The sequence below is a fragment of the Ambystoma mexicanum genome, chromosome 5q (assembly GCF_040938575.1).
Source record: "Ambystoma mexicanum isolate Mex_15411 chromosome 5q, UKY_AmexF1_1, whole genome shotgun sequence".
NCBI lineage: Eukaryota > Metazoa > Chordata > Amphibia > Caudata > Ambystomatidae > Ambystoma > Ambystoma mexicanum.
In genome coordinates, this window is record NC_090933.1 from 942977118 (window position 1) to 942989267 (window position 12150).

The window sequence follows — 12150 nt, forward strand, 5'->3', positions numbered from 1 at the left end:
CTGCTGGATGCAGAAGAACGCGAAGCGTGTGCTGCTGTCCGGGCGTGGTTTAAATAGCCTTGGAAGTAGTCCCAGGTAAGTATTCTTCCACAGCCCCACCCGAGTAAAAAGTAGTCCCTTAGGTAAAATAGTCGCTCCTAAGCCTCATTTGGCTTGTGGCTTCTTGCAGCATGGTCTGCATCAGGTAAGTTTGCAGCATGGTCTGCATCAGGTAGGTTTTCTACTATGAGCCTGGCGCCCATGGCGCCAGGACTGACTCTATTCTTATGAGCCTGGCGCCACAGGTGCCAGGACTGCACCCAAACAGCCCCTAGCTGGGGTTTTTGGGCTTGCTCTAAATGGCATGATGCATGCTTCTGGGGTTCTGGGGTTGCTGGGCCTGGTCTGGTTTCCCGGGGGCAGGCATCATGACAGATTCACTATTGTCACTAACGATGGAGAACATCCAAAATCAATTAATTTGCTTTGGAGAGCAGGCAAGAACCATCCTAAATGACTCCCTCGGCTCTGGAATCTTTCCTGATGCCTTCAGAATTGCACATGTCAAGCCTCTCCTTAAAAAACCATCCCTTGACCCCAAAAGGTACCGTCCCATCTTGAACACCAGATTCCTTGAAAAACTCATCGACCCAACAGCATACTCCCAACTAAACGCCTTTGTCGAATCCAACAACCTGCTTGACCCCACCCAATCAGGCTTCAGACCGCGACACTGAACGGAAACCACTCTGGTCTCAATCTGGGAGGATCTTAAAATCACTGCAGAGTCTGCAGGATGCGCCACACTAATTCGCCTCGACCTGTCTGCAGCCTTCGACACAATTAACCACTCAATCCTCATTGACCGCCTCCACTCCCTAACAACAGGAAACAAATAACCCTCCTCTCCCCTTTTCTCTTGGCTGCTCGCCCAGTTAATACTGGAGTACCGCAAGGCACTTGTCTATAAGTTCTCCTATTCAACCACTATATGTCCACCATCCCTGGAATCATCCATCCTGCACAATATCTTGTGCTACAACTATGCCGACGATACCCAAATCATCCTTAAATTCCACAACTCAGACTCCAACTCTCAGCCCGACCTCGCAGCCTGCCTCCTAGACAATGACTGTTGGATGACTATAAACCACCTCCTCCTAAACACCACTAAAACCGAAGTCATGGTGTGCGGCAACACTGAGCTTCTACCTCATCCACTTCCTTGGCCCCCTTCCATACGCCATGAATGGATGGAATAGATGGCGTGTATGCGTGTGGAATGATTGAAAAATGTGTATAGGGAATTGATGAATACAATGGATGGAATTGACGGAATATATGTGTATGGAATTTATAGATGGTGTGGATGGAATTGGATGAAATGGATGGATGTGGTTGGATAAACGGATGGATGGAATGGATAGATGGAATGAATGGAACGGATGAAACAGATGGAACGGATAAAATGCATAGAACGGATGAAATACATAGCGCGGATGAATTGAATAGAATAGATATAATGGATGAATTGGATGAATCGATAGAATGGATGAATGAGGTGGATGGAATGGAGGGAATATATGGATATGGAATCGATCAATCGATGGAACGGATAGAGTAGACGGAATGGATTAAATGGATGGAATAGATGGATGAAAGAGAATTTGGAGTGGATGGATGGAGTGGATGGATGGACCGGATGAGTGGAACAGTGAATGAATGGATAGATGGAATGGATGGAGGGGAATGAGTGGATGGAGTGGACGGATGGATGGAGGAGATCGATGAAATGGATGCTGGATGGAATGGATGGACAAAATAGATAAAAAGACGGACAGTTAGAAGGGATGGATGACATGGATGGAGTGGATAGATGCATTTGGGGCGAAAGGATGGCGTAGATGTATGTGGAATGATTGAAAGATATGTACAGAGAATTGACGAATGCAATCTATGACATGGATGGAGTGGATGGACGCATGTGGGGCGAGTGGATGGAATGGATGGCATAGATGCATATGGAATGATTGAAAGATATGTACAGAGAATCGACGAATGCAATGGATGGAATGGTTGGAATATGTGTATATGGAATTTATAGATGGAATGGATAGAATTGCATGATGTGTGCAGAATTGGATGGGATGGATGGATGGATGGATGGATGGATACGGATGGTTACGGTTGGATAAAACGGATGGATGGAACGGATGAAATGGATGAAACCGACTGAGCGGATGGATCGGATGGGGCGGAATCGATCGATGGATGGAACGAATAGAGTGGACGGAGTCGATAGAATGGATGGATGGAACAGATAGAGTAGATGGAACGGATTGAACAGATGAAGGAAACAGATGGGGTAGATGGAATGGAGGGAGTGTATGGATATGAGATCGACCGATTAATGGAACGGATGGAATGGACCGAGTCGATTGAGTGGATGGAATGATGGATGGAGCGGATGGATGGAACAAATAAAATAGATGGAATGAATTAAATGAATGGAATGGATGGAATATACAGAATCGATGAGGTGGATGGAGTGAGTGGAGTGGATGGAATTGATGGAGTGGGTGGAATGGATAGGGTGGGTGAAAGGGATGAAATACATGAAGTGGATGGAGTAGATGGAATAGATGGAGTGGATGAACTGGGTGGAGTTGATGGAATAGATGGAGTGGATGGGGTGCATAGAATGGTTAGAGTTGAGGGAGTGGACTGAGTGGAGGGAATTAATGGAGTGGATGGAGTGGATAATATGGATAGAGTGGTTGAAGTGGACGGAATGGATGGAATGGACAGAATGGATGGAGTGGGCAAAAGAGATGAGTGGATAAAATGTATGGAGTGGACGGAGTGAGTGGATCAAATGGATGGAGTGGATTGAGTGGATGAGGTGGGTCGAATGGATGGAATTGGTGTAATGGATTAAATAGATGGAATTGGTGTAATGGATGAAATGGATGGATTAGATGGAATGAAGTACTGAATGAAGTAGATGGATGGAATGGATGAGATGGATGAGATAGATGGAATGGATGGAATTGATCTAATGGATAAAATGGATGGAATGGATAAAATGGATAGAGTGGATTGAATGGATGGAGTGGACGGAATGAATGGGGCAGAAGGAATGGATGGAATCAATGAAATGGATGGAGTCAATGGACTGGATGGAGTGGATGGGGTGGATAGAATGGAGGAAATGGAAACATTGAAGGAGTGGGTGGATGGAATGGAGGGGTGGAACTGTGAACATTAGCCTGAATCACATCTGGATAGAAATACACATGTAAATGTTAACATGCCCGCACGTATATCACTGTGTACCCTGCCTCCTAGTTCCCCACGCTGTTGCTGTATATCCGTATCCCCCCCTCTCACTGTAAGCACAGCCACCTGTCTCCATGTGTCCGTGTTTTTCTATGTTCCCTGCTATCCTGTTCACGCGCCAGGTCTCGGGCGCTTTAAAGATAACCATCATATCACATCACTACACTTACTCTCTACTATACACCATCATTCAAGTAGAACACAGCTATACCCCTGATTAATTCGGCCTAGCTGTTCACATATAAATACAACCCCATGAACACCTCATCACTCTAATAAAACTCAGCCAGCCAAGCACATTCCGCCCAGCTGCTCACATATGCATCCTTCAGGCCTAAAACAGCCAGACCCCAGTCTGGGTGTCCACCCACCAGACTGCAAACATCCAACTGATATCTCCAGCACCACACCTAACGCTAGGATGCAGCTACCACCCGACAATTACATCAGCTGCACACATATCTGGTGCACCCGCGGATCCTACGACACTATCTCTCTCTACTGACCAGAACTACGGTTCCCGAGGGCTTCAACCTACCAGCGCTTTGAGGTCATTCCAATGATATATAGAGCGCTATATACAACATAACATAACATCAAACCACAACACCGTCAGTGACATGACCACAGCTCTCATACTTCATTGCATTAAGGGGCTAAGCTGAATGTCAAGTGTGAAACATATGTTTATGAACAATAAGTGAGAACCTTAGGGAATGAATACTATGAATTTGAGCAAATGTACAGTTGTTGGGCCATTAAGAACCATAGCAAAAGTGGGGCCATCCCCGGCGCTGTAGGAAAATGTCATGAACTAACAAGGGGAACAAAAATGTAGCCTGCCTTCATTGATGCCCACTGCCTTCGAATGGGTTAGTTAGTCCCAGAGTTCAGGGAGAAGTTCCATAAGGGCCACCCTGGCTCGGTTTCCTTTCATAGAGAACACAAAAGGTCCCAGTCTCTCTGCGCCAAGGAAATGTATAGATTGAAGGATGATTTCCAAAGAATTTATTTGGAGCGTAAGAAAAGAAGCCTGACACGTGTTTCGAGCCTTAGACAGCTCTTCATCTGAGGCTTAAATTCAATTTAGAGGACTTCACAATGAAATGGGCAATGCCAGGATGTAGTTCTCAAATGGCCTCGTAAGTGCGGAAAGGTTGAGCAACCGTGAAAATGTGTCTGCTGGTGGTACACCGAAGGCGTTGCAAATGGAGTCAGGTGGCCCGAGGGTTTCCTGTCTCCTTCTTGCAACGCTGTTGGCAATAGGTAAGACTAATCTATCATCTTTTAGCCAGCCCGCTGGGGGCTTAGACATTTTTGCAGTCCTTTTACATTCTGTATCACTTATTTGCTTCCTTCTTTTATATTTTGGCATCTTCTAGAGCCTATATTCCGCCAAGACTCCATTCTAATCCGGGATTTCTTATTGATGAGACTTACCTGTTTGAACACCCACCTGTAATGCCTTCTTGATGGAACCTTTCTGTTAGAACACCATCCTTCATACCTTAGTAAGTCGATCTTTGTCATTCTCTCATTTTTCGGCACTGAGACCGTTAAGATTAAACGCCATTTACGTCCACCCTCTCTTTGCAGATAGGGTTTAGCGCTCAAGCTTTGCATTTCCGATTTCCCGCATTTTCAGGTCCCTTAAACCGGAGGACATTCTCCAATTGAAGAAACTTTTTCAAAACATCACAAGGTTAGTCTTGTAGATTCTCTAGATATTATTTAGTTGTTTCTTGGTACCCTTACCCCAATCATATATCTTAGTAGACTCCTTTTTTCAGGATGTATGTCTCATTCAATCTTGACTGCAATCATAGCACCACAGTAGTAGAGTTTGGTAAAATGTTACAACCTGTAGACATAGAGTCCTAAAACAATGTTGAAAGGCTTCACGTTACCTGACGAACTGAGAAATGGCTTCTTGATTTAATATTTTCAATTTACGATTTTATGATTTAAAGAAATTGTTTTTCTTACAAATACTTGTTGTAAATACTGTACATATATCTTTTTCCAGAATTTGATTTGCCCCTGATGAAGAGTGTTGTATCACTCGAAACGCGTTGGGCCCTCCACAGCTTCACCATCATGAATAAAATTAAGATTGGTTCTTGTGACCCCATCTGATTGAATGTCTATTCTTTTAATACTATTGCTTTTCTAATATACACAATATAATTTTTCTTTTGAAGTATCATTTGAATTACTGGTCAAACAAAATATTAATTATTGGTCTGGTATTCCAGATATATGAAAGTGTGCAGGGGACGTGAGTTCCCAAATTGGGAACGTATTCCTTATTCTTGCCCAACATTCAGTGTCCGAATTAAGACGTTCCCTTAGACTTAAATTAGTCCCGCTTATCTCACAATCTATTAAGTTAGATAATAAATATGGTAGGTTCTCCTTTAAGCCGATTGCATACGTTTTCAAGGGAAAGGTGACTCCAAAGCTAATATACGGAATGGAATTACACTATTTACCTCTCCTGAGCTTTTGGGACACCTTTGAGGATATCTATTGGAGAACGGGCATGAAACTGCCTAATTGTGTCCCAATAGCTGCCATAAGGTATGAATTGGGTTTAGTTTCTCTGCGAGCAAGAATCCTGTGGAGGGCTCTTGTACTTTTCTCTGCACTACGCTCTCCTAAACAGGACACTCATTATGCTGATGTTGGTAAGACGCTTTTTTCACAGGGATCTTGAGACCTTACCTTGTATCTCTCAAAATGTAGGGACCTTTGTGACAAGACGCTATTAGATCTCTCCACTGATAGGGATACCTTGTTGACTAATCCGAACAAAGTTAAAGAGTGTCTTTTCTGTTGTGATTGGAGCGATACGCTAGGAAAACTGCATGCCTATCCATCTCTTGGCGATCTACAGTTTGATCATAAGAAGAGAGGCTGCTTGTCCTTTATTCTGACACAATTTCCCAACCGCCACTATCGCTCACTTCTCCTGAAACTTAGATGGAACCTGTTACCTACCAAAGAAGTTCTAAATAGAAGGAAGGAGATTAGCGATCTATATAAAATTGGGAATTTTATTGAAACCCTACCAAAATTTGTCTACACGTGGAGGAAAGCTTGACTTTTAAAATTATCTTTTAAATATAATATCAAATCTTATCTCTGCACTGATTTCTAAAGGTCTGTTTAATGTTTCCTGTTTTAGAATAAGGATCTTGGGGTTGTAATGTATCTTTAATGAAATTGTATTTGTAATGTATGCTCTTTTATGATTTTTTTTATACTGATGTCTTGATATTGACGTTCTTTTCTTTCCTTTAATGTATTTGTAAAGGTTTCTTTTGTAAACCATATACAATAAAGAAGAAAAAATTAAAGTATGTCTGTTCTTATGGAACCTTATTTGGACATTGCCTTTATTTTGGACTGTTTGCTATTTGGATCGCTACTTAATCACATTCATACCCCTCTTAAGAGCATAGCCTTCCCTCTGTCCATGTTACCACAAAAGGCGAAGGAGATATATCTCTTAAATGTGTCTGTTTTACCTTTATGATTTTACTGGCTCTTGGATTGTAGCATTGTGAGGGCTGAGTGAGCAGTTTCACCCCTACTCATCCTTGTACTTCTTCAGGGCACAATCCAGCAACCCACGGCTCCAAACACATTAACAAATCACACAACAGCCCAATCCACACAACCCCGGGTGCAACAAAACCCCCAAGCACCACCCAAGGGGAAGGGAATCCTAACCCCCCCCCAATAAAAAGAAGCCAATTCAGTTTTGAGTTTTGTATAGTGGACCATTTGAGAAGAAGCCAGAGGAAGCAGTTTCGAGGAGGTTGGCAAGTGTATTGGGAGGACAGCCTGAGGAGAGACTTGGAGGTTGGTGTGAGAAGAGTGAGGAAGTTGGAGGATGAGTTGGTACCATCTGTAGGGAGAGAGTTTGAGGTGGTTGGAGGAGGAATGTGTAAAGCCTGGAGGATAGAGTTAGAGGTTGGAGGGTGAACAGTGAGCAGGTTGAATAAGGAATTGGAACCATGTAGAGACAAAGATATTGGGAAGGTTGGAAAAAGATCATCTAAAGTAAAGGAGCAGTGTCTACAAAAAAATAGACATACTATCAGAGTAGCAGGACGGAGGAATAGATATACTGAAAACACCTTAGAAGGATGCAAGTGTACAGGTGCACCCACTAGTAAAAAAGGGCAGGGTGGTTTTGGTGGACTAGGTCCGTCCAGGGGAGACTTCAGAGGCAAGTGGATGAACAAGATGCTGCTACCTCACTGGGGACATGCCCAGTCGTACTGGGCATGTCCCCCGACTGGTACCCCAGAACAGGGAGCTCACTAGAATACCTCAGAGTTCTCAAGCCCTGTCCCCAGACCTTAGAGAAGGGAACCCTTGTGGGAGAAACTACACGTCCATTGGTCCCCTACAGAGACTGAGGTATTGGACCAATACCTCAGTCTCTGTAGGAGACCACTGGACTGCCCCATGTCCAAGGACTGTGAGCCCGGATTCATCCCAAGAGGATCCCCAAAAACCTGCAACCCTCAGACAAAGGTGAGGGGTCAGGGTGGGGTACAAATTCTTATGCCAGCGACCTAATACTGAGACATGCCTTACCAAGGTTATACTATGGGTCAGATGACGTCTTGCTAATCTGGGATGGAACAGTAGAGGATTTGAACAACTGCAGACTAAAAATGAACTTGAATGACTATGTTATTGAATTTTTGTGAAATGCAAGCGATTCAACAATCAATTTTCTAGATTGGACCATATATGTGTCAGATGGACGACAAACAACGCGCACTTACCGTAAAGACACTGAGGTGAACTCTGCATTGAATGCCGTGGGTTGTCATCACAGACCAGTTAAGTGGAACGTCCCGAACCGTGAATTCATCAGGGCAAGGCGTATTTGTAAAGAGAGGAAAGTTTTTATGGCAGAATGTGCACTATTGGAGGATAGATTCAAGCAAAGGGGCTAGTCGAAAGCATGTATTAAAGCAGCAAGCCTAAAAGCCAAAAACATGACAAGGGAGCATATGTTGATGCCCAAAGTAAAGAAATCAAATCAGGAATCAGAGAAGGTCAATTTCATCACTACCTATAGCATGAACAATTCAAAAGTGAAAACAATTCTTATTAAGAACTGACATCTTCTCAAATTGGATTCACACTTAAACAAATTTATCGAAGAACAACCAAGGATTATATTTAGAAAAGCAAAAACACTTAAAATGACGCTTAGTCCGTCATTACCCCCTGAAGAACATCGAGAAACGAACAGAACCTGGTTGGATAATCAAGTATTTGGTTTTCGCAAATGTGGCACCTGTACCATGTGTCAGTACGCTCATGAGACCACTAAGACATTTCAAGATGCATGAGGAACTCAGATGGACATCAATGAAAATATCAATTGCAGATTTAAATATACAGTGTACGCTATAATATGTCCTTGTAAGTGTCTGTATATTGGGAGTACCGAAAGAGAGGTCAGATCCCGGATTCAAGAACATTTTTCAACAATTGGGAGCCAGGATGCTTCATTACCGTTGGCACATCATTGGCAACCTAAACCTCAAATGGACAATAAACAAGATCTCATGTTTATAGGACTTCAGAAGGTGAAACTGGGACAAAGAGGTGGCAATCTGGAACAGGCACTTAGACAAAAAGAGGTGAGACTTATTTGCAAACTCAGGACAATTGATCATGGACTGAATAAAGACAATGAGATGGTCAATTTTATCCGATTACAATTGTGTTTGACTTTTATGATGTCTAATGATCGTTCTTTTCAATAATTTATTTATAATCTATAAGTTATTTTTGCACGCCATTGTAATTAATGTGTATACAAAACTGTCTGTAAGATGGCCTAGGTTTCAGGAGACTACGCCATGATAATGCAACAAGGCCATAGTGATAGAATTACTTATGCCTGATTGGGTATTTGGAATGTTTATGTACAGTACAGATGTGTTTCTCTTGCACTGTCTTTTCTTGCACTACGTGTACTTAAAGGTGATGTAGGTTACAGGACACCATGATATTACGATGTAACCAAGACATTGGTGTAAGAAATATTTATGCTTGGACTATTCCTTAAAGTGAGTATGGGTTGCAGGGAACGCCATTGGGGTAAGTTTGGACTTTCTAATCTATTATACATATGGTTTCGAGCCTTGAACATGAACAATTATCACCAGGACTTCAATTCCCACAAGGCAATGCTTCTGTAGTGATCAGCTTTGGTTCCAATTGAAAAGCGATGACCCCATCAATATAATGATATATACAAATATGATGTTACTATGTCTTTTTGATGGTATACCACTATAATTACTCAGGGACAAAATTAATGACTTGTTTTCTTATTAACTGCCCTTTCGTCACAATTCAAAACTTTAAAACCTCGATGTGTATTGGTACGGGGTATGGAATTCAAGTACATTTAATTATGCATTCATCTTTAACTTCAAGAATGAACTACATATTATAGTATTTATTACATTCTTGCATATTCTATATTCAGTTTTTTGGGAATTTATACATTGCGAGCCCGAGGAATTTGTATCACTCAAACATGGCGCCCCAGGAGATTTTTTGGAACGGAAAGTGAGGAGGGACACCACGGGCTGCCATGCCAACAACAACCTTCAGCATAACATGGACCTGCGCGCTGGCGTCTGTAATTCGTACGGCCGACGCGCAGGGATCCGATGCAGACCATGTTAGGTAAGCAGCAGAGGGGACGATTTCACCCTGGTGGGGACACATTGACATGGTCATGGGGGACCGCTTCTACTAGTAATATGCACGGGTACTTTTGAATAGTAATGGACTTTAGTAATCACACTCTATTGGCTAATTTATTTAATACGATCGAGACCATGGGGTGTTAATTACAGTGAGGGATACAATGGAACAAACCTTTTATCAACGTATTTTACTATTAACATATGTGTGGCTACCTGTGAAGAAAAGTATTAACTTTTTAGCAAATAGTAATTTAATGACCAAATAATTAAATACGTCCGTGACCATGGTTCTAAATACAGTGAGGGACACAATTTAACATACTATCTTTGGCTTTTCCAATTAACATTGGGAACATTTACGCACAAAATACTTATTTAGAAACTTTTGCGGGCGCCGTGGGATATATAGTGGAATTTACTATATAATATGGGTACTGTATCGCCTGTATACGAAGCGGGCAATGCATGAACAACCATTCATGACAGAAACTTTTTTTTCGGTATAGGTGGGATTTAACCCATGACTTTATCCGTGATACATTGGATGAAAGCATTTTCCTTATGTGGATTTTAAACTACTTTAATTAGGTAAGGGGACCATATATTGTAGTTGTTGACCATTCTGATTTTATAACAAGTCTTGCATTAGTATCAGCAATTTCAGTTTTGCCTTATGTTCAAGGTTTAGCCATATTCTGGATGAAAGAGGCTTACCTGAGCCAATTTTGACTACGATTAACTCTTATTGTTCAGTAAAATGGATGAACTGTATATTCAGTAACTGTATGGGCCATTGGGCCAAACACTAATTCCAAATCTAAATAATTGTTTTTATCTGTTTTTTTCTCCCTATCTTTTCTGTTTCTTTCTATTTCTTTTCCAATTTTACTTCCCGCAATTATGTTATATTTATTGTTTGTCTAATTGGCATTACCATATCTCAATACCTCCTACTTGTCTCTTTTTCCCCCTATGTATACCAATTGAATTTATGTATATTATTTGAATATATGTCAAATTATTGAACTTGTCAACAGCACTATGCCCTATTTTGTTTTGAGAAAAGCTCAAGTGCAGCCGAAACACGTGTAAACTGAAGGGCACCACAACATTTTTGTTTTTGATTAAAACTCAATACAGATTCTTTTGAGAAACAAATCTCTATCAAACAGTGTGGCACAGTTATTCTGTGGGGAAACCCTTTGTCTTACACTCAGACAAAGGCACAGGTAATCTCCTGATTTGAGAATTGGGGTGAGGAGCAACCAAACTTGAAGCTGTATAAGAGACTTTCTTTTTATCCTGATTTTCGTTAAGGAGACTTATCCAGAATTGTCTTTTGTTGGAGTTAAAAAAAAAACGATTTAAATCTTATCCTTGTGTTAGCCTCTTTGTGCTACCACTCCAGTGGCCTATGAAAATGGTCATTGTTTTAGACGCATCTGAATCATACTATGGGGATGGCAGACGGAACATGTTCATGTGTGTGCACAAGTGCCAGGTAAAGTGCTTGAACTTTTGCAAAATGCACACCCTCTGTTCCCCATTTCTTCCACAAATGGATTAATATTCTGTGGTGGGAGTCATTTGTTTTAATTACTACTCCTGATTCCACTCTCCCTTCAGCAATACTACAGCTGCCATTGCAGAAATAAAATGCAGCCAAGTCTGCACCCTGTCTTGGGAGCCAACTTGTACAACAGGTGGGGTATGAGCCTTGGCGTAAAGGAAAAGTAAGACATGAGTATTCTGTGAAAGCACAGACATTGCCATAGACATGTCCCTCTGATATGCCTGGAAAAGAAAACATTTCCAAGATGCTATGACAGAATCCACTTTGTACCTTCTGCCAGAAAGGGGTGATTTGAAAATGCTTAACATTTGTTAAGGCCATGTACTTGCTTGGAAGACACACATTCATAACCCGTGTCCAAAAGCCAATGAAATTCGGAGCAAAGGCAACACACCTGGAATAGAGAAAACTCTAGCAGAAGTGATTTATACCATTAATCTGTCCCAGCTGGAATAGCTGCCAGGGTTTAAGAAGACAACAAATATGTAACATGCCTCATTC

The 12150-nt window shown here is 41.8% G+C and overlaps 1 long non-coding RNA gene across 1 annotated transcript; it reads left to right on the plus strand.

The window, feature by feature from the left end:
- The first annotated feature begins 10016 nt into the window (after positions 1 to 10016).
- Positions 10017 to 11388, plus strand: LOC138498667 (uncharacterized). Its single transcript, XR_011278820.1, has 3 exons — positions 10017 to 10053; positions 10583 to 10664; positions 11114 to 11388. It is a non-coding gene; the product is annotated as an uncharacterized lncRNA (long non-coding RNA).
- The last annotated feature ends 762 nt before the right edge of the window (positions 11389 to 12150 follow it).